The 22,863-nt window shown below is 44.3% G+C and overlaps 1 long non-coding RNA gene across 1 annotated transcript in view; it reads left to right on the plus strand.

The window, feature by feature from the left end:
• Positions 1-824: 824 nt before the first annotated feature.
• The window catches only part of LOC102463279 (ALK and LTK ligand 1), a 52,183-nt gene continuing 30,144 nt past the window's right edge, over positions 825-22,863 (plus strand). Inside the window, exon 1 of the long non-coding RNA XR_012901462.2 lies at positions 825-1,548. This is a non-coding gene — a long non-coding RNA (ALK and LTK ligand 1). The remainder of the gene's footprint in view (positions 1,549-22,863) is intronic.

A 22,863-nucleotide genomic window follows, 5' to 3' on the forward strand; every position in this document is an offset into this window, starting at 1 on the left:
TGTATTAGTTCTCTGCTAGGAGTTTGCCTCTTAAACCGCCTTTCATTTTTGTCTCCGATCCAACACAATAATGAAATACCCCGGACTCCCTTTTCCTAATATATATGTTGGCTGTACTATCTACACTAGTGCCATGTGCTTGCGTGGGTGTAGGGCGGTGGGTTTTGAGTTCTCACGCTGGTATAGTAAAGCATATGAAAGGGTTGGACTTAAAAAAATTGTATTTGTATCCGAACTTGGGCTTTATAAAGCTTCCAACTTCTCTTACCAGTTACTGAGCGAAATCGCTCCCTCACCCCTACTGATAGGGGTTTGATCAATGAATGTGCCCAGTAAAATCACAGAGATGAAAGGCAAGCTCTTAACAAGGACTGGGGGAAATGCCATTCGAAGTGGAGAGAATGTGTGTGTGTGGGGTGTGGGGTGGGGTGGGGGGGGGGGGGGTGGTACATGGAGACACAGGCAAATCTAATGCATATCAGCCAGCTACCTGGGTATGAGAATCCAGTGCGATGCCAGAGCGGTGCGGGGATTTATCGTTCGAGCGTTTAAAAGTCCTGGGAAGATGTCTTCTCCCTCCTTCCCCATTTTTTAAAAAAGTCTCGGTTATTTGTGTTCAGCTGAAAGTTGAAACTAGCTGAGATTCCGCCGGATGGCTAAAGCCGCAGGAGTGATCACACTGGGAGAAGAAAGCCAGGCAAATCCCCCAATAAAGCCCTGGATTGTAATATGTGCTGCTCGGTTAATACCCTTGTCCTAATCCGTGTCTATAAATGTGTCCTAAAGGGATCTGGGGTCTGAGATGAAACTGCAACGCTCGCCGCGGTGGGCGGGGAAGTGTGGCGGGGCCAGGCACTCTGCAAAGCCCTCCTTCTCCCCCGCCGCTCCCCACCCCAGCGCGGCGGGGTTGGCACTGGCCAGGTCCCCAGCCCCGGCCGGCAGCGAGCACTCGGATGTAGGCGCCGGAGAGGAGAAGGCTGTGCGGAGCCCCGCGCCCTCCCAGCTCCGCTGCGCGCCCTGCAACAGGCGCCTCCGCTGCGCTCCAGCCGCCGGCTCAAGCAGCCCCCATTGGCTTCGCTCGCGCCCCCCACCTGATGGGGCAGGAGCCGGCCGCAGCATGAGGAGAGGGCTGGGCGCGGGCATGGCCAGGAGCTAACCGTGCTCTGCTCTCTCTCCTCCCAGGCGCCGGAGAGATGCGAGGGGCCAAGAAATGCCACGCTCTGCCTGCCATCGTCTTCCTGCTGCTCGCCTCAGCCCCTGCCACGCCGGGGGTCGAGGGCGGCGGCGGTATGGACCTGGAGGCGCCGGGAGGGGCCAGGCGGACGCTGCTCGAGCTCCTCTTGCAAACTCTCGGGGACAGCCCGAGCCACCAGCCCCACCCCCCGCCGCCCCGCGGGGACCGAGTGATCTCCCGGCGCTACAGCGGCAGCGCCCTCTACTCCGCATCTGGGGACCACGACCCCCGCCTGGGCGGCTCCTCCTCCTCCGCGTCCAGGGAGCGGGCAGCGGGGCAGGGGCCCCGGGGCTTCACCAGCTCCAGGCACTTAGGTAAGAGCCGCTTCCCTTCCCTCCTCCGCGCCGGGTCACTCGCCGCTCAGCCTTTCCCCCGTCCCCCAGGAGCAGGGGACTCGAGCTCCTACGCCGCGGGGCGCGGGCGGCCACTCGCGCTGCGCTGCGCGCCCTGGGGAGCTGGGCTCCTCCGCCCCCCAGTGAGGGAGCTGGCTGCAAAGCCCGCGGGCGCCGAGCTACCTCTCCCCCTGGCTGCTCGGAACCGTGCCGCTCTCCCCGCCGGCCGGTGCCGCAGCAAGCTCCTTCTCCGCTCCCCCCCGGCCAGCCCCCAGCGAGGCGCGCGACCCGCCGCCGCCCCTGGATTGGCGGCTGCTGCCCTGCTTCACTTTCTTCACCTCAGCCTGAGAGTTTCCACCTCAGAGGGGCCCCCCCCCCCCCATTCACTTTCAGGTCCTCGCCTGCTCCTGAACGCGCCCGCAGGTCTCCCGAGGCTAAGCGCCTGGCTTTCGCCGGCGACCTGCTGCCCCTCTCCCTGTCACAGCCGCAGGGCGGATGAGGGGACCAGGCAGCGGCTGGGGCGAGAAGAGCCGCGGCTGCCGGTGGCTGAGAACCGCAGGCACTGGAGCAGCTTATAGAACAGGCTCCGGGGGGCTGCTCCGGGGCAGCTGCTTTTCTTTATTGCTTCGCCGTCCTGGGCTGGCTGCTCAGCCCCGGGGGCTGGTTTGTGTGTGTCCCTCCCGGTGAAGGCTCAGCGCATAGAGAAGCTTTACGAAGGGCTTCTCTGCGCGCTGCACCCCGAAGGGCACTCCCCGCTGACCTGTACATTGTAAACAACCAGCAAACCAATCTTCTAGCGCTTTATTATCCTGCTTCAGCTTGGGCGGGCGGCGGGGAAAGAGGGAAGGATAAAGTGTCCACCAAACGTACAAATCAGGCGGTCCTCCTCTGGAGGTGCGTGAAGGGGAATCGAGTTGATTGGTGACATGTGATTTCCACTCTGGCTGCAAAAGTTGAGCTTCATATTTTTGGAAAAACAAACGATTGAGTCTGTGTTTTAAATCAAGCCCTTCACGTTTCACATCTACATTGACTGGCTTTGCGTCTGCACAGAAACAATGATCAGCAAAACGAATTCCTCGTCAGATTCAGAGCTGGCAGTTCTGTTCTTCCAAGAATTAAGTACAGAGAAAATAACTCATGTTACAGTTAACTCTGGATTTATTAATTCAAGATGTCTTCAGTTTTATTAAAACTGACATCACCATTGGTCCATACATTGACCTCTCAAAGTCCCTTCCATGAGTCTATAATTATAATATTCTGTGATTGTATAATTCATTAAATGTTAGCCACTTTCAGGAGTCTGCAGGGAGGAAATGCAGCTTGTTTGCATTTTGTGTGGAAAAAACTCAGAGCAGGTTAGAAACCTTGGTACCATTAAGCAATGAGTTGTGGCAGAGAAATGAATAATGGGTTTGAGCACAAAAGTAAATTGTGATAAAGCAGGTATTAAGGTCTTATTAAACAATGAAGTCCTGTGGCACTTTATAGACTAACAGATTTATTGGAGCATAAGCTTTCGTGGGCAAAGACCCACTTCATCAGATGCATGTAGTGGAAATTTCAGAAGCGGGTATAAATATACAAGCACACGAAAAGAAAGTAGTACCATTGATTAGTTAGTGATTAGTTATTACAAGATTTTAACAGATGTCTTTTGTCTATGTACTGTTAAGCTATGTATATTCTATAATAAGTAGCATTTTTGCATGAAAGGTAGCATTATAGGAATTACAAAAAGGAGATCAAAGCACAATATATCCTGTCTATAACCTGTGGGCATTTTCCATCACTGCCATTTCTTCTTAATAATGCTGAACAACGGGGAAAAGATATACAGTTTGGACCTTCAATATTGTTCTTATGCCTCTTCTACACACCCAGTCCTTGATGTCCACCTTTCAAAAAGTCAGAAAAATTCAATGAGTGAATGCGGTGCCTGGAAGGACAGTATCCTTCATGAACCTGCTAATATTTTCTGCTACGGTTTAAACGACCAGTTTGCTGAAAAGAGAGAGCCCATGATGCATGATCTATCACTGTCCTGGCTTGGAATACATGTGAGAAACTTTAACTGTGTCTAGCTTTTCCTTAGTTCCTTTTTCAAGGCAGGACGCAGGATGTTTGATCAAGTTCCACCATAAGTAATTTATTTTCGTAACTGGATGATAGAATAGCAGAACAATGTCACTTCCCAACTTAGTCTTAGAAATCCTCAGATTGGGACACAGACACAGTACTTAGAGTAGGAGAAACACCTGTTGTGTGTGCCCTTCCTTTCCCATTTTGTCCTAGGAACTATTCAATACATTTGGAGAAAGAGATCTATGATTATACTAATCATCTCATATTGTTCACGAAAACCATTCTTTTCACCTGCTGTAAAGATGTCAACTTCATCATCACTTTCCACTCAGAACCCAAGTCACAGGATCTTCCATCACTCAGATCCTTCCAAGTTACTACCATCAGCTTTTTTAATGAAAGTGAGCATCTAATTCCAACAGGGATATTCAGACACGGTAATTTCTAGCAACCAGCAGACAATCTTCTGCTAAAATGTATTCCAGAATGTGACTATACAAATTCTAGTTGTTCCTTTTGAATCGTGCATTATCTCTAGTGGAGTTACATTGCTACTGCAACATCCATACTTGAACTTCTATAAGTCTGAGACCTTGTTGTATTTTGTTTTGAAAAGTTCTTATGGGTCCCTCCATTTGAACTATGAATTTTTCTTTCTATTCCCTGTATGTAATTGTGGCTTCCTACTGATCATTATTTTAAGGATATGAGTTTTCAGTTCTGCTTTTTTATCAGAAAATCACATCTGTATGTATTGTAAAGATAAAGTGATCCTCGCACTATCTTCTAATTGAATGTTGGGGGTAAACATATTTCATAAATTTCATGTTATTTTCTTAATTGCCTTTTATCCAAATATATTCTGTAAAACAGAAACAGCTTTGTTGTACCCTACATGCTAGAGTAGTCCTAAAAATTACAAGACCACGTGTATTCACTATTTTTTCCTTTTGTAGAGGAAACAATAGTGAGGTGATTCAAATTTTGCCTTTGTCAGTGGAGGCCATTGTTTTTAAATACATCAATTGCTCTTGTTTAGGATTTTAGTTCACAAAGCCAGGTTCCATTCTCAGTTACACCTCTGTAAATTCAACAGATAACTTGAGAGTTTAAAAGATGTATTGGAGAATAGAACTCAACTGGAAACTTTGCTAATTATTATAAAAATTACAGGAAATTTAAAATATGTCAGGTTATGATGCACATGAGAGAGTCTTGGCAGTGCTTATTCTCTTATTGTTATTATTATTTATTATTTATCTATTTATTACAATAAATAGGAAAACGTTATAGTGACAGTAAAGATTTCTGGATATTGAGTGAGAAGGAAATAACAGTTAATCAAAACTTTCCATTCTCCAGAATAACACTGTCCACCAGACAGACCCACCCCTAAAGATCAGCTAGGGTAACAGATGGAGCCACTTTATAAGTAATTCTACTTTATTAAGTTAAGTCAAATATTTTTACTTGATTTATTTGGTTAATCTAGTACTGTAGTTCCAAATCTACAGTTTTTGAGTCAATCATTTTTATTAGAAGGTTGGTGAGCAAATCCTGTGAACTGCTTCTAGTAATTGAATCTGTATTGGAAATTAGTAATTTTGCTCTTTTGAAGTAAATAAATTGATAGGTAAGCAAAATTATAATTGTGTATATAAAAATCTAGTAGCCAATTTAATTTTTATGGAGTAAACAATAGTATGTTTAGCTCTTCTGATTGTTTTCTTGTTGAAATCTTACCAGGAGATCGTTCAGAAGAATGTGTAGATAGTATTTGTATGATTATCAAGTTTTAGTTAGTTTCCAGTTCATTACTACTTTGTAATGACTAATGTGTATTTTATGTATGGACTCTGGAAGAAAGATTATATTTAGCACAGGGTTATACCATGTGCTTTGTAACTCAACCAGTTCTTTGTGTTTTATTCTGTCTTGAGGGGAATCTAATAATATCATGTTTATTATGATAGTGCCTAAGAGCCAACCAAGAATGGAGCCCCATTGCATTAGGCACTGTACAAACACAGATTAACCCCCTGAAAAGCTTACAAATAAAATAGATATGACAGACACAGGTAGTGGAAAGGGTAGAAAATTTAAGCAGATGGCTTGGATGAACAATATGACAGCAGAAAACATTATGTTGGTTCCACATGTTTTTATCTTATTTTTTGGCTGAGTGGGTTTACTTAGGAAGGGATCAGCTACATGAAAAGAAAAGTTAAAGGAAAGGGGCTGAGAGGACAGAGCAGGCTGAGGAGAAGACAAGAGGGAAGATGTGGAATGAATCTAAGAAGAGATTATGAAGAAGAGGAAGGGTTGGAGGAAATAGCCAATCAGCACAAGGCAAAGAAAGTCCAGTTAAAATTGTACAAAGTTTTTTGAATATCCAGAGGTCCCTTTCGGGTCTGCTTCTGCCCCTACCAGTTGGACTCTCTGGTTGGCTTCTCTATGCAGTTTTCTCCCAAGGCCAGCCATAGGAGGATAGATCCATCTGGATTCTAGTGCCCTCAGAGTTTGTGGAGATTTCCCCTGAACAGTTTTGGTTCCAAAAGCTCTTCTGGGGTGGGGCAGGAAGAGTAGCCCTGTCTGGGACCCGTTTTGCCCCATTGCTGCAAATGCAGCAGCTCCTGAATGCTTCTGCTCCAAAGAATAACATTCTGCTCTAGAATAATGAACTTTTTGAGAGAAAAAAGGTTTGAAAAGTTATCAATGTTTGAGAGTAGAACTGAAATCTTCATAATTATTGACACTCAGACCATCATGTCAATCACTTTCAAATTCAATCAGTATCAGTTCTATTAAGATAAAGCCTTTAAGCTACAGCTTTGCTTTGTCTGAAGCCATAATTCAGACTTAATTTGCTCTCAGTTTTATGACAATCTGAATAACATATTGATTCTTAAGGCTAATTTCTGTTTGAAACTGTACAGGCAGTGGTGTAGGGTTTGTTCTGGCAAACTCACAATATGAAGCGTAACACTTACAACCCTCAGTAGTCCGATTGAGTTTAATGGGGATAAGAGTGATATACACTATCTATGCTTGGTAGTATGTTTAGTACTGAACTCTAAATAGGTTTCTATTAATGCTACAGGACTACAAGATGGAGAGAAAGGATGACATTTTTATTAGATTGTGCCACTATTGGCCCACAGAAATAAAAATTAAACATTTCCCATATGAGCTCTTGCAGACAAGATCCCATCAGTCATTTTTTCTGAGCCAGGCTAGGTCTATACTGCAATGTTAAGTTGGAAAAAGAAACACAATTTGTGGTATGTAAATTGCGTATCTTTTTCTGATTTACTTTCAAAAGAGGCTTTTCCAAAATTTAGCATGTCTACATGGCACCAAATTTCAGAAAAAAGTGCTCTTTTAACATATCTCTTATTCCCCATAGATCAAGGTTTACGGGGATGACAAAAGAGAGCGTCTGCTTTTTCAAATTTTTTTTGGAAAAGTGGATGCGTTTCTTGGACATGACGTTCCTTTTCCGGAATACCTCTGGTATCCTGGAAAAGCAATGCAGTCTAGATGTAGCCTCAGTGTTCAGTATTTGTCCTAATGAACAGGCTGTCTTATTTTATTTTGTTTTATTCCTTTATTGGACATCCTGTTTCTCTCTTCCCATTATGAACTTTGTCTCCTCTTTAGTTTAGGAGCCATTTCAGACATAACCTTTTCTACCAGTTTAGAACTACCCTTTCCTACCAGATAAGTGTTACTTCTATATTACTACATTGAATCATAGAAATGTAGGGCTAGGAGAGATCTTGAGAAGTCATAATGTCCAGCCTCCTGTGCTGAGGTAGGACCAAGTAAATATATACCATCCACAATAGGTGATTGTCCAATCCGTTCTTAAAATCTTCAATGGTTGGGGATTCTACAACCTCCCTTGTAAGCCTAGAGTTTAACTACCATAATAGTTAGAAGGCTTTTCCTAATATCTAATCTAAATCCCCCTGGATGCAGACAAAGCTCATTATATCTTGTCCTACCTTTAGTGAACATGGAGAATAATTGATTACTGTCTGCTTTATAACAATCCAAAATATATTAGGTGACTGTTATCAGGTCCCCTTCAAACTTGCCTAGTATTTTTTAACTTTTTGTCATGTCAAAATTTCTAACCCTTTTATAATTTTTCTTGCTGTTCTCTGGATTCTGTTCAATTTGTCTCCATTTTTCCCAAAGCGCGATACTCAGCATTAGACACAATACTCTAGCTGAGGCCTCTCCAGAGCCAAGCGGAGCGGGAAAATTGCCTCGTGTGTGTTACACACAACACTCCTATTAATACATCCCAAAATGACATTATCCTTCCTTGTATAGGTTGGACCTCGCTGGTCCGGCACCCTCAGATCCTGACTGGTCCCGAATGAGGAGATTTGCTGGACTAAGCAAGGTCTCTTCTCACCTGGTGGGGGCTGCCACTGGGTTAGTGCTGCTCCAGCCCCCTGGGGCTCTCTAGATGCAGCTGGCCCTGTTGCTGCCAGGCCTGAGCACCACGTCCAGAGCTCTGTGGCTGGAGCCAGAGGTCCCTGGCTGCTGCTGGGGTTGGAGCTCCATGTGTGCTGCTAGGGCAGAACTCCCAGCTGTGCTGCCCTTTCCCCCCGCCCCTTCCTTACACTGGGGCTCCTGGTTGCTGGTGCCCCCTACAGCACTTCTGCCTCGCTGCCAGACCACCCTGTTCCTGGGCTCTGTGGTCCAGGAACATTCGCGGTCAGTGCCGGACCAGGGAGTCCTTCAAAGTGCCTGCAACTCTTCCCAGGTTGGCATCATCTGCAAATGTTATCAGCATATTCTCTACTCTGTTACCCAAGTCATTGATAAAAATATCGAATAATGCTGTAATCAGGACAGACTCTGGCTGAACTTCGCTACCAGTTTCACAGAGAGCTATTGATAACTACTCTTTGAGTATGGTATTTCAAATAAGTGCATCCACCTTAAAGTAATTTAATCAATGCCAAATTTCCCTATAGGATTAAATGTGAAACTGTGTCAAAAGCCTATGTCATTGTTTAAATTAAGAGCCAAGATAAAGATGAGTCATGCTAAGAAACACTCAGATCAGACAATCTCAACACACAATAGGAATGTGCATTCCCTTTGCCCCAAGCACAGGGCAAATGTTAAAGGGTCGTGATTGTCGTTTAATTTATTAATCCCTCTGTGGATTAGAATCTTTCTGCTATAGTTTCTTGCTTGATGGCTCTGTTTTCAGGACTATTGTGCACAGTATCACACTTACATTTTGAAATCACTACTTGTGTGCCAGCTAGGCATGATCTGACATTGCTGTAAATGGATATGGATTCACATGTATACAGCTATTATAAGCTATAATATGCCAGTAGCCCTCACAATCATGCACCAAGGGATAAGGTCAACAATCCAATAGCTCAGCTTCTAGGTGAGGAGTTAAAAGTATCTATCTATGTAGATCTAGATAGATAGTTTTAAAATACAGGCAGTCCCCGGGTTACGTACAAGATAGGGACTGTAGGTTTGTTCTTAAGTTGAATCTGTATGTAAGTCGGAACTGGCATCCAGATTCAGCCGCTGCTGAAACTGATCAGTTTCAACAGCGGCTGAATCTGGACGCCAGTTCTGACTTGCATACAGATTCAACTTAAGAACCCCAGGCATCCCAAAGTCAGCTGCTGCTGAAACTGATCAGCGGCTGATTCCAGGAAGCCCGGGGCAGGGGCTTCCTGTAGTCAGCCACTGGTCAGTTTCAGCAGCGGCTGACTTGGGGACGCCTGAGGCAGAGCAGCTGGGGTGCTGCTAGGTTGGTCCAGTAGCGCCACCGCTCCTCAGCACTACTGGACCAACCCAGCAGCACCCAAGCTGCTCTGCCCCAGGCGTCCTGATTCAGCCGCTGCTGAAACTGACCAGCAGTGGCTGAATCAGGACGCCTGGGGCAGAACAGCTGGGGTGCTGCCCGGTTGGTCCAGTAGCGCCCAGAGCGGCGCTACAGGATCAACTGGCAGCGCCCCAGCTGCTGTACCACAGGTGTCCGGAGCAAAGCCATGGAGCACGGGGACAGCGGGACAGCCCAGACGCGCCGTGGCTGTCCTGCTGCCCTCGGGCTCCGTGGCTTTGCTCTGCTTTGTTCCCCGTCCCCCTGGTCTGCAGACCAGGGGGACGGGGAGCAAAGCGGCAGAACACGCGGGCAGCGGGACGGGGAGCAAAGCGGCAGAACACGCGGGACGCGTCTGGGCTGCCCGCTGCCCGCGTGCTCCATGGCTTGGCTCTGCTTTGCCCCCCCCCTCCTCCTGGTCTGCAGACCAGGGGGATGGGGGGGGGACAAAGCAGAGCCAAGCGCCAGATGACAGCTGTCAGCTGACCGCGCGCTCCGCGGCTTGGCTCTGCTTCCCCCCCCCTCCCTCTGGTCTGCAGACCAGGGGGACGGGGGGGGGGGGGGAAGCAAAGCGGAGCCAAGCAGAACCAAGCCGTGGAGCGCGCGATCAGCTGACAGCCCAGACGCGTCTGGGCTGTCAGCTGGCCGGGCGCTCCGCGGCTTGGCTCTGCTTTGCCCTCCCATCCCCCTGGTCTGCAGACCAGGGGGACGGGGGGGGGGGCAAAGCAGAGCCAAGCCTCGGAGCGCGTGGGCACGTGTTCCGCCGCTTTGCTTCCTCTCCCTGGTCTGCTGGAGACCAGGGAGAGGAACGGCCCCGTTCGTAACTGCGGATCCGACATATGTCGGATCCGCGTAACTCGGGGACTGCCTGTAGTGAATTCCATCAGATAAAAATCATTTGAGTTCTAGTGACACTTGCATATCTTTTTACAAATGGAAGTCAGATAGGATATATTCCTGCTACTTTCCCTGATCCAGGGTCTGGGCATTGAACTAACTGTGTATTTGCCTGTTACACCTCCCTGAATTAGGATCAGGTCTAGGGATGGCCTTTGGGGTGTATTGTTGACTTGCCCGGAACATGGGCAGTTGTGTAGAAATTATTTTATTATAGACTGTGGTGGTGTAGTGGGGTGGAGTGGCCACCCACTGACTTTGAAGGGGAGGAGCCCCTCCCTGAGCCACACTGGGATACAGGGTCCTTTAAGGCCAGTGGTCACTAATCTGTGTTTCTCTTCCCAGGAGGCACAGAGGAATGTTCAGGGGGGTGCAACAGGGCCCAGGCCAACTCCTGGGGGGAGCAAGGATGGAATGCCACCCAGCTCTGCTTGGCCCCCAGCTCCACTTTGGCTCTGCCTCAGCTTCAGCTCCTGGCCCTGGCTCCAGTCACAACCTCCATTCCTGGCACTGCTCCTGGCCATAGTTCCCAAACACAACAGCTGGAGCGGGCACCGACAGGTTATAGTAGAGGCAAGAGGGTTGTGACTTAAAGTTTAGGGACCACGGTTTTAGGCCAAGATTTTTTTAAAAATAGGGTGTACAATTAGGCTCCTAAATCCATACCTACAGATCTAAGTAATTGACAGGATTTTCATTTCAATGAAAACTGCTAGGTAGAGTCAGGTCACTTAGGATATGTCTTCGCTACAGAGTTTTTTGGAAAAATGGCTGTTTTTGTGACAAAACCTGAGTTATGTCCGCACTGCAATCGCATTCTTCCAAAAGTAAATCGAAAGAACAGATGGTTTTTTCTGCCATTGGTAATCCTCTTTCTATTAGGAAGAAATCTATTTCCAAAAGAGCTCTTTTGGAAAAAGGCGTGTGTGTGGACGGGGAAGAGGGAGTTTTTTTGAAAGAAGAGGACAGAGGAAAAAGCACAGGTGCCCTAGTGGCCATTCTGCCCATAGTCACAGCTTAAATGCAAGAGAGAGTCCATTCAGTGTGGAGACTATCTTTTTTGAAAAAGAAGATCACTTTTTCAATGCACCTTTATGTGTGGATGTTTTGTTTTGGAAGAAGTTTTTTCAGAAGAAGTTTCATCTCTTCTGAAAATGTTTCCTCCAAAAGAAGCCTGCCATCTAGACATATACCTTAAGGATAAAGATTTACAGACCTAAATTTTATCATTTAATCCAGGGGTGGGCAAGAGAGCCTCTGTGGGCCAGATCTAGCCCACCAAGCCCTTTGATTGGGCCCGTGACCATCCTGCTGCTCCCCTACCCCCAGACCAATCAAGACCTGGGGATGGGGGAGTACGCAAAGTCTCCTTCTTTTGATGGGGCACCTCCAGCTGTTCACTCTAGGCACCATGCACCCCTTGCAGGGCATGCTCCCCTGCCCCCAGTCCCTGATTGGCCTGGGGGCAGGGGGATCATGCAAAGTGTCCTCCCAGCCTGACACGGTGCCTAGAGTGAGCCACCAGTTGTTGAGAACAGCTGGTGGTTCTCTCTAAGTGCTCGGGGGGGGGGGGGGGGGGGGAACGACAAAGTCTTCATGTGCTCAATCACTCCCAGGCCAATCAAGGTCTGTGGGAAGGGGAACATGGGAAGTGTCCTGGCCCTGCCGCTTCTGCCTGAAGCCCCATCCCTTCCAGGGTAGCCTGGGGCCACTTAAAAAATTCGTGACATTGCTCCCCTTCTAAAATTATTGCCCATGCTGGATCTAGGGTGAGCTATTCAGTGCTGTGTAAAGGATTTAAGTTATTAGAAATTGTGTATCCAGACCTCAATAGATGTCTTTGTAAACTTCTTCCCAATCTAGAATCTAGATGGCTGCTCACATTTTGCACGAGGAAATGTTTTTGTTGAGTTCGTGTCCCTTTCCCTTTTATTACTGGCTATATATACCATTCTAGCAGCTCTTCTTCTGTTGATTAATGATGGTTTGTCCCATTTTAAGGGCATATGCTGACAGATATTGGTCTTGTGCCTTTTAATGATCATGAAGGCATTATGGGGGTGATAATGTATCACAACCCATTAGTTCATTAGCTACTCCCCTGTAAGTTTAGTGGTTGGTTAACTCTGGCCCAGTTTTCTTGAAATCTTGTTTTGTTCCTAGTAATGCACAGCTCACATTAAAATTCTTGTGGATCACTGTGTACTGGGATAGCTGCCAGTATGGGATTCACTCGATTCTGTGCTTTCTCATGGACTTGTTATTCCAGCAACATCGAGTGGGCCCAATCAGGATTAAGGGCCTGTGTTAGGTACATTAAACAATATAAATCAATACTGGACTGGTTTCCCAGGTCTGCTAAGTCCACAAATTGACTTAATGGCCAAAGAGGCCCAGTGAAGAATCCATTCTGCATAGGGGAAGTCCCCAATTGTGGAAAGCTGGCAGATGCAGATCAGCCACCTCCTGTAACAGCACCTTACCCACTCCCACTCTAAAAGAGGATGAAGAGAGTGGCTGCAGGCCTGCTGATGGGAGGGCAAATGGGTCAACTGCCCTGGGACCTGGTGTTTCAAAGGGGCCCTGGGGTTCCAGCCGCCTTTGACACTGCTACTGGAACCCCAGGCAACATTCCTCAGTTGACACTGCTGTGACACTGCTGTGTCAACAGCGATGTCCAGAGCTCTGGGCCCCTGCCACTGGAACCCCAGGCAACATGCCTCAGTTGGCTCTTCGGGCTGCTTGTGGAGGCAGGGACAGGGTGTGGTGTGCTCCAGGCAGCTCTGGGGGCCCCCCACCCCTTCTGCCCTTGGTCCTGTCCCTGTCCCTTCTGAGAGCGTGGAGTCTGCCACGCCACACCTTGCCCAGGGCCTGGCATGGGTGTTGGCTCCCCAGGGTTGCAGTGTGCTAGAACAGTACTGTATTAAACCTGATCCCTCTCAGACATAAGGACCCAAATGGTGAAAGTTAGAGCTGTTGCCCTGCAGCTGAAGCTTGAGGGCTGTGTGTGGGGGTGAGGCTCAAAGAGCTGTAAATGGCACAGTACCAGCTGTTTTCTTCATTGCACCTATGCAGAATTTCAATACAGTCAAGAATCTGTTTCATTAACCAGGCCCTGAAGAACCTACAGTCTAATTCAATGTAAGACTTAAGTAAAGGGAGACAAAAATACCGTATCAGCAGGATTGGTTAACCATAAACATGTGATCAGTATTAAATTCACAGTGAATTGGAATCATGGGTTCATAGAACATGCTCTAAGGATCCACCATGAAATGTTACTTTTAACTGAAAGCTAATCCACCATGTTGTCTTCTGGTTATGTTTTAAATTTGGAAAAATCTATTTAAAATTGTTCATTGCAGCATTATTACCTTATGCAAATTTAGAATCAGCATTTCTCTCTCTCTCTCTCTCTCTCTCTCTCTCTCTCTAAATATATATATAATTATAAAGCAATTTATATACAGTTTAGAGCTTCAAATTTGCAAGCTTTGAGAAGTGAATCACTTAAAAAAAATCTCATTACTGTTAGTGTGGGCCTGACCTGATAGCATTCAGGACCAGTGTCCATTAAGGGGGTCTAAGCTAGAATATTTTGGGCAGCCCTCACGTACAAGACATGCTAGCACCTTGGGGTGCTCAGGTCCCTAAGCAATTGCTTAGTCTTATTATGCCTATAGTGCCGGCTCTGATCAGCACTTTGGGGGTGGGGGTGCAAAAGGATAAATTTAAAAAACAATAAATAGTCTGGTAGCACTTTAAAGACTAACAAAAATGTAGATGGTATCATGAGCTTTCGTGGGCACAGCCCACTTCACCAGATGAATGGAGTGTTGGAAGTCCAGATCCAAGGATAAGGCATTGTGTCTCTGAGAATCACAGCACCTATCTTCTAGGTGCCTGGAAATTGAGAGGAACACATTACGAGTTACCAAATTGAATTAGGACCTTAGGCTCCCTGTACAATGAACATAGAGAGAAAGGTGCCTGACTGATTCACAGAAATCAGTGTGCTAGGCAGGAAGATGCATGTTAGACAGTGGGAGTTGCCAACCAGAGGAGCGCGTGCTAAGCTCTATCCCTTTGGCAGAGATAAACACTTACGTCCGGGTTGCAGCGAGGCCTCTGTGTCTGTTAGCAATTTACAGTCAGGAACCCTCTATGGATGCCTTGCATTAGGAAAGATTAAAAACACCCACAGTAATGTATCCATTACTAAAAAAAGGAAAATATTCTGATGCTTTCTGGAATCCTGTTTGTTTATATAATTATATTTAGCATGACAATGAATCCCATAAATATTGGGTTGCATTTTGGCCTATTGTAATTAATGGTAAAATTCCTATGGACTTTAATGTGGTCAAAATTTTACCCAACATGGAAGGAAACAAATAACAGTAAAATAAATTAGTTTCAAAATAATCTGTGGGAAGGATTGATTGGTTTATGGGATCAATAATAGGATGTGAATTTTTACTTCGTTGCCAGCAATATGACTCAACCAAGCTTCGTAGTGACTCTGTGACCCAACTGTTGAATGGCTCAGATCAATGAGCTATTTATTTTATTCTGTACTATTCTGTAATTACTTCTTGTCCCTGCAGGGACATAACAGTGAACCAAAGGTGATAGTATACATGAACAACGGTTATCACAGGGTAAGATTATAGGATATGTTTATTGTTATGTAAGCATCAGTTAAGGGATAAGTAGAGTACATGTAGCTACAGAGAGCAGTATGGACTCTGCAGAAGGTTCTGGAAGAGGCAAGGCAGTAGGAAAAGTTTTCAGCAGCTTCCTGCGGATGCAGCCATCCACTGAGGCCAAATCTACACTGGAGGCAAAGTCAAATTAAGATAAACAATTCCAGCTATGTGAATAGTGTAGCTGGAGCTGATGTATCTTAACTTGACTTACTGTAACATCCCCACTGCTCCTGGGATCATCAGGGGAAACTCTCCCATGACTTCCTTTACACCTTGTGACCCAGTGGAGTACCAGGGTTGATGGGGAAGCAATCAGTGTTCGATTTAGCGGGTCCTCACTAGATTCCTTAATCGACCCCTGGGAGATCCATCTCCACAGCATTGATATTCTGGTATGTGAACAGAAGGCTCAGGTGGGGGGAAAAAAAGGATCTGGTGGGAGAGAGATACCAGGGAAAAGCAGGGCCTTTCTCCATTGCCTTCAGCATGCAGAGCCTTTTCCCATTGCTCATGTCCTTCCCTACTACAGGGAAATTTTGTCAGGCTGGGAATGGGGGATAGAGGATGGATCACTTAATGATTACCTGTTCTGTTCATTCCCTCTGAGGCACCTGGCATTGGCCACTGTCAGAAAACAGGATACTGGGCTAGATGGACCTTTGTTCTGATGTGGAAGCTGCTGGAATGAGGCGGGGAAGGGCTACAGCTGGTGGTAGTGCTTTCCCCCACTGTGCTGGAGTCTGTTACTGTGGCACTCCCCTTCCCCTCCCCCACAGCCTTTCCCCCTGCCTGAATCTTCTTCCAGAGGAAGGTTCCAGTAGTGGGGATACACATCTCACTCTCTTCAGGCATGTCTTTACTTGTCTAAGCCTTGCCTTACTATTTACACTGCATGCTAGGGGGACAGAAAAAGTATTACATTGCATGCCACCAAACAAAGTATGCAGTGTAGGCACACCCATCACTTTTCACCGTGAAAAGGGGCTACTGTGATCATCTAGTCTTATCTTCTGCTTAACGCAAGACACAGGACTTGCCTCTGTTAAGTCTCACTTCAAGTTTAGCAGCTGTCGTCATATAATTTAGAAAAATAACCAATTTTCATTTAAAATTTTCCCTCCAACACAAACTTTGATGCATTGTTCCCAGTGTTGGATTAAAGGGTTTTTTTGGCCTGTATGCACTGTGGAATTGCAAACCCACCACTTTCATTGAAATTAGGTCTGGATGGCCCCTCATCATGACAGAGGGACAGTCAGGTAAACCTGAGTGGCGCTGAGTCCCTGTGTGCGAGATCACAGCATTACCCACCCAAATCCTGCGCAAGTGCACTAAGTACACATTGGTTAATCCAGGCATGATTGTTCCAATGGTTAATTACTTTCACTGTTAAAAATTTGCACCTTTAGTTCCGAATTTGTATATCTTCAGCTTCCTGCCACCGGGTCATATTACACCCTTCTCTGCTACACTGAAGAGCACATTATGAAATATTTGTTCCCTATGTTCGTTCTTATAGACTCCTTCTTTGATAAAAATGAATAGATTGAGCTCTTTGAATCTATTATTCAAAGGAAGGTTTTCCAAACCTTTCATCATCCTTGTGGTTCTTCTCTGAACCCTTTCAAATTTATCACCATCTTCCTTGAATTGTGGACAGTAGAATGGACACAGATTTCCAGGAGGGGCTGCACCAGTGCCAAATGCAGAGGAGATACAATCTTTCTACTCCTACCTGAGATTCCTCTGCTTATAGCCAAGGATCATATGAGCTTTTGGTTCCAGAATAAAACTTTAGCTGATTTTCAACTGATTATCGATCCTGGATCTTCTAGTTATTTTTTCAAAGTCACTACTTTCCAGGATAGAGTACTCTTTTCTGTAATTATGACCAGCATTATTTGTATGAAAAAATATAACTTTACATTTGACTGAGCTGAAACATATACTTTTTTTGCCATCAACTTACTCAAGACATCCAGGTTGCTGTGAATCAGTGATCTGTCCTCTTCATTAGTAACCACACACCACATTTTTTATCAGTAATTTATGGAGGGCGGGGGGATTCTTCCACATCATTAATAAAGATGTTAAAGAAGGCCAGGAACCAATCCTTCTGGCGGCCCTCTAAAAACACAGTCCTTTGACAATGAATGCCTCTTCATAATTACATTTATTTAATATATGCCATAATAAATTTGTATCATTCTAGTTTATTAATCAAGAGGTCATGTGGTACTAATCAATTGCCTTTACACAAGTCTAAGTATATTGTATCAGTACTATAACCTTTATCAACCAAACTTGTAGTCTCATCAAAAATTGCTATGAAGTTAGTTTGACAAGATCTATTTTCCAGAAATTTATGTTGATTGGCATTATTGTGTTAAGATCAGAGGGATAGCCGTGTTAGTCTGAATCGGCAAAAGCGGCGAGGAGTCCTGTGGCACCTTATAGACTAACTGAAGTGTTGGAGCATAAGCTTTCATGGGCAAAGACAAAGTGGATCTTTGCCCACGAAAGCTTATGCTCCAACACTTCAGTTAGTCTATAAGGTGCCACAGGACTCCTTGCCTTTATTGTGTTACTCTCCTTTAGTTCATTATTGAGTACCTTATCGGCCATTACATGACTTTTCCTGGAATTAATGTCAAGCTTGTAGTTACCTGGGTCCTCATATTTACCTGTATAAAATATTGGGACACCCTTAGTTTCTTACAGTACCCTGGAACTACCTTTTTACTACAGAACTTACTGAAAATCAGTATTGAAAATCCACAGAGATTCTTGGCCAGATCTTATAAAACTCTTGGATGTAAGTTATATGGGCATGCTAAAACATAAGTATGGCCATACCGGGTCAGAAAAAAAGGAGAGAGGTTTTTTTTGAGGGAGGAAACATAAGGAATTCTCGAATTTCTTTTCATTTTGAGTTTAAATCAAATATTTGAGAGATATTTCCACAGTTAAAGAAGAAAGGCTGGATATATTGGAAAGGTCAGAAGTGCTGAGGTGAAATTGGGAATCATCAACTCTGGGGTAATAACTGAATCAGTGAGAGTTGGTGAGATCGCCCATATATACCACAAAAAAGGGAGAAAAGGAGGGAGCTAGTGAAGGGGCCCTGAGGGACACCAGATGAGAGTGGAAAGTATGGAGGAAGAAAGGAGGGGCCACCTTGTAATACAGTGAGGGTGCATCTACACTACACCCTTAGCTCGAAATAAAAGCTATGTAATTTGAGCTATGCAAATTACATAACTATTTCAAAATAGCTTATTTCATAATTCAGTGCTATCTACTCAGCGCCAAATTTTGAAATAAACTGCTATTCCAGACTCCCTTAATCATCATGGAACAAGGTTTATAGGGACATTGGAATAGCACACCTATTTTGAAAGATATTTTGCTGTGAAAATGTGGAATAGCTATTTTGGGATACCAGAGTATCCCAAAATAGCTATCCCAGGTCTTCAGAGAAGATTTTGGGCTCACTATTTTGATGTCCCTGTAAACCTTATTCCACGAGGAGTAAGGGACGTTTTGGAATAGCGGGTTATTTCAAAATTTGTCACTGTCTACACAGCACCAAATTACGAAATAAGCTATTTTGAAATAAGATCAAAATAAGATACGCATTTGTGTAACTCAAATATCTTATTTTAAGCTACGGTGCAGTGTAGACACACCTCGAAGGAATGACTAAAGAGGTAAGATGGGCACTGATTCAGTTTGCTATATACCAGTTTCTAGCAGAAAAGTGTCCACATCACAGTTAGCAGTTTTTGGAAGCTTTGTTGACAGCTGAAGCAGACACCAGAGGCTGATCTTTTATTTTTAGAGCTTTTCTTTCCAAGTGAGAATAGAAGGAACCAGAAAGGGTAAAAATATGCCTGTGATGAATCTGAATCTTTTATATCTATCACTAATTATCTAGCACTTTCTGCAAACAAAATTACTAATATAATAATAATAAATAACTACATTTTGTGCTTTCCCTAGGCAGTGCTGTTTAAAATGTTTTAAATATTTTCTTAATATACCCCTATTTAAAACAATTACACTTGTGTAAACATTTGTGATATGTTTTCTTCTGTGGAAATCTTTGAGATTGTACTGAAAAGTATAATTTCCTGAGCAATATTTTGATATTTGTGCTTTGAGTCAGCTTGCTTTTGGTGATGAGGCAGGATATGACTATGGTTTGTTAGAAAAGAATATGGTATGTGTGGACATAGGTACAGGCACTTATGTACATAGTGGAATAATAAGTTTCTATGTAAACATATTTCCAAATAAATACTTGTGGCTTTTATGATAACAAGTTTTTAAGCACTAGTATAAATTTCATATGCATGGAAATAATGTTTCCAATTACTCTGGAGGAAAATAAGTGACGCCTCACTATATACTTTACTAAATCACTAGACATGACTACAGGTTGAACCTCTCTGATCCGGGACTCTGATCTGGCAACATCCCTGATCCAGAGGGACCAAGGGATGTTGCTGGACCAGAAAGCCCCAGAAAGCCCCAGTTGGCTAGAAGGATGGTGGCAGAGGGGCTGGCGGCTGGCGGCTGGCAGGGGCCAGCAGCAGAACCCAGCCAACAGCCACTAGAGGTTTGCAACAGTCTGGGCCAGGCGTGGAATCTGGCCAGCCCAGTAGCTTCTGGGAGTGGGAGTGGGCTAATGAGAGGAACTGACCGGGCAGCCAGTGCCCCCAGGAGAGCTCTTACGTCCCTTGCTTTGTCAAACTCCCTTGTCTGGGACCAGTCAGGTCCTTAGGGTGCGGTACCAGGGAGGTCCAATCGATAACATGTATCGGGGGAGGGGAGGGAAGGAGAAAGGGGAAGAAATACCTTGGTGAACACTCTGGGGAGAAGCCAAAGCCCATTGAAAGACAATAGAAGTATTTCCATTGATTCCGTGGGCTTTGTGTCTAGCCCATTTACAAAATCTCTCTGATATATGACACAGAACTTCCTGGGTGTGAGTTTTATTTTCTAAAGTGACCATTACAATAGCTAATAAATTGACAGTCTGATTTCTTTCAGAATACATACTTTTATTAGTCATCATTATTACATTAGGGCTGGTCATAATTTCAGAAATGTATCTGAGCACATCTTATAAATTCAGACTGATGTTATGAAATTGCTGACTCATGGAATGCCTCAGTGTGTGGTGAGTCAGCCATACATAAGACTGGAGTTTGTCAGACAAGGTACAATGTTCCATTCTAATAGCTTAATGGTGAGCTTGGTACAGTGGGGAGGGCTGAAGAGGAAGAGGGTTCAGAGAGTGGAAGATCCCCAGTTGCAGAACAAAGAAACCAGGATTTTGTTGCGGGCCTTTAAAAACTACAGAAGCTGGGTGAGTCAGATGAGACTCACAGAAACACACAGGAAGTTTTGTGCAAGAAAAAGGAATAGACAGGAAGAGACAACAGCTGTCAGGGTTGATATAGATCAGTGGTGCAACCAGCAGTTAAGGGCCACATGTGCATGGCCTACAAGATATTTTGTTTACTGTTGCTCTTGCCCAGGGTTGCCTGTTTCTGCTAGTTTCCAACTGCATAGTTTTTTTTCCCTACAGGTGTTACTGAAGTGACATGCATGTAAAGCAAGGGCACATGAGGAGAGGTGTGATTGCACACAATATGGACTGTGAGTGCCATGTGCTCCCTCTTCATGCAATCAAAGTGCTGCTACAGTGCAAACAATATACACTGCAAATTCTAGGTACGCAAGCACAGTAAGCAAAACTACCCTATCCTGGGAGATTGTCTTGGTCATGATCATCTTACAACCTCCTGAGATAGAGGACCACTCATGAAGCTTACTCACATTGCCTGGACCTTCCTCAGCCTGTGGGAATGATGTAGGTGACTTCTTGAAGCCCTTTCTGGCCATACATTTCTATTTTATGCTTTTGTAGCAGGTGGGGTGATCCTATTGACTTTGTGACCTCCTGAGAAAGAAAGAAGGTAGCTGACGAAGAAAGAGAGTACTCGTGGACACCCAAGTGGACTCTGGACCATTCTCTGGCATTAGTATAAAGTGGTTGGACTCTGTACTAATGCCAGAGAATGGTCCACAGTGGTGAGGAAACTGAGGCAGGGAAATGCATATTTGTATTTGTTGCTTTTCTAGATATGTGTGTTTCTCTTGCGCTATCTAAGTCAAAAGTAATTGTCTTTAAAATCCTTTCAAAATCTACCTGCAAGTCTCTCTGTGGTTTAGTGAAGAGCTAAACTGTAAATTCAGAGCACCCATATGCTTGGAGCTGTGGGAAAAGGTATGCTTAAGCTATGGAGAAATCTGACCAGTCAGTGCTGTTCCTGGTGGTCACGAGCAACAGAAATGTTCCATCTTCAGGAGGGGTAACAGAGAAAATAGCTTTTGTTGGAAATGTCACAGAGAGGCAATGGATACTGCTGGAACCTGCTCAGCTAAAGAGAAGCTTAAAGCACATGGATCCAGTGGATTAGGAATCAGAATGGCAGCCTAATTCCAGAGAGATCTTGATCATGGTTGTATGTGTGACAGAAGTTAGTTAATACTGGTTATTGCTTCAAATACCTTTTATAGGCTATTTATTCATGTTTAAGACATGTTTCATGTCAATTTGTTGAAATATGATTGTTCTAGTGAAAATGTTGATGTTTTGCTATCATGTTACCATTTGTACAGCATGCACAAAACTAATAAGAACTGAAACAGAGACATGAAGACTATAGCCATTTGACTGACTGCTGAAATGTTTAATATTAATTCTATTTCTATTATGTTATTATGGCTACTGGGTAAAATTCAGTACTGTGTGAGTGGGTTTGACCCTGGTGATGTCAATAAACTTGCACCTGTTCTTACAAGGGGTGAATTGTCTCATCTAAAGAAGAAAAGTATGTTTAATACAATCACGAAAGCAGATTGAAAATGACAATCAGTTATGGAAAAAAAGGAAAATCTAAAGTGTTTCGTTATAAAGTGTTAGAAATCAGTCCTTTTCACTTTTTAAATATGTGCTTTTTAGGTTTTACATTTTTGCTTTTGAAGCTGTTCATAAAATGGTTAGATTCAGTTATTTTTTCAAAACTTAAAATAATTGGGTGAAAATGATTTGTCTCAAATCAAACATTTAAACTATATCAAGTTTTTTGTGAGAAATTTCATTTTAGAAAGAGTCATTTTCCCACAAAAGTGGTTTTGTTCCAAAATTGAAACTGACTGTAACAACTGCAGTGTTAGTTCTTTACTTGGTGTTTTCAGATATAGTAGTAAAGTTACATTTTAGCAAGTATTCATTATGACACACTCTGAAACCGAAGTGTTTGGGGACAGCGATCAAAAAAAATAAACTGCACCACCACTTATTGCATCTATTGTCAGCTTCAAGACTTGCTAGATTAGGGATACTGTGACATAAGCACAATGATAGATTTGTCTTATAAAGCACAGCGCTTTTTCAATATAATAATAGATAATAAAGAGCTACTGAAATGTGACACAAAGACCTTTTAAATCCTTAAATCTGCTCTCTTCACCTTTTCAGTCTTTATGGATCAAGGTTAGGTATTTCAATGCAAGATACCTTTAAAGAAATAAAGTGTTAGTAAGTAGTGCATACTTAACGGTGCATGTGGCAGCAGCAATGGATAAATGCGGCAGCACTAGATAAGTACAGTAGATTGGCAAACCTATTAAATCCTGTGGGATTAAAATATC

The sequence above is a fragment of the Pelodiscus sinensis genome, chromosome 2 (genome assembly GCF_052426305.1).
Source record: "Pelodiscus sinensis isolate ZL-2025 chromosome 2, ASM5242630v1, whole genome shotgun sequence".
Taxonomy (NCBI): domain Eukaryota; kingdom Metazoa; phylum Chordata; order Testudines; family Trionychidae; genus Pelodiscus; species Pelodiscus sinensis.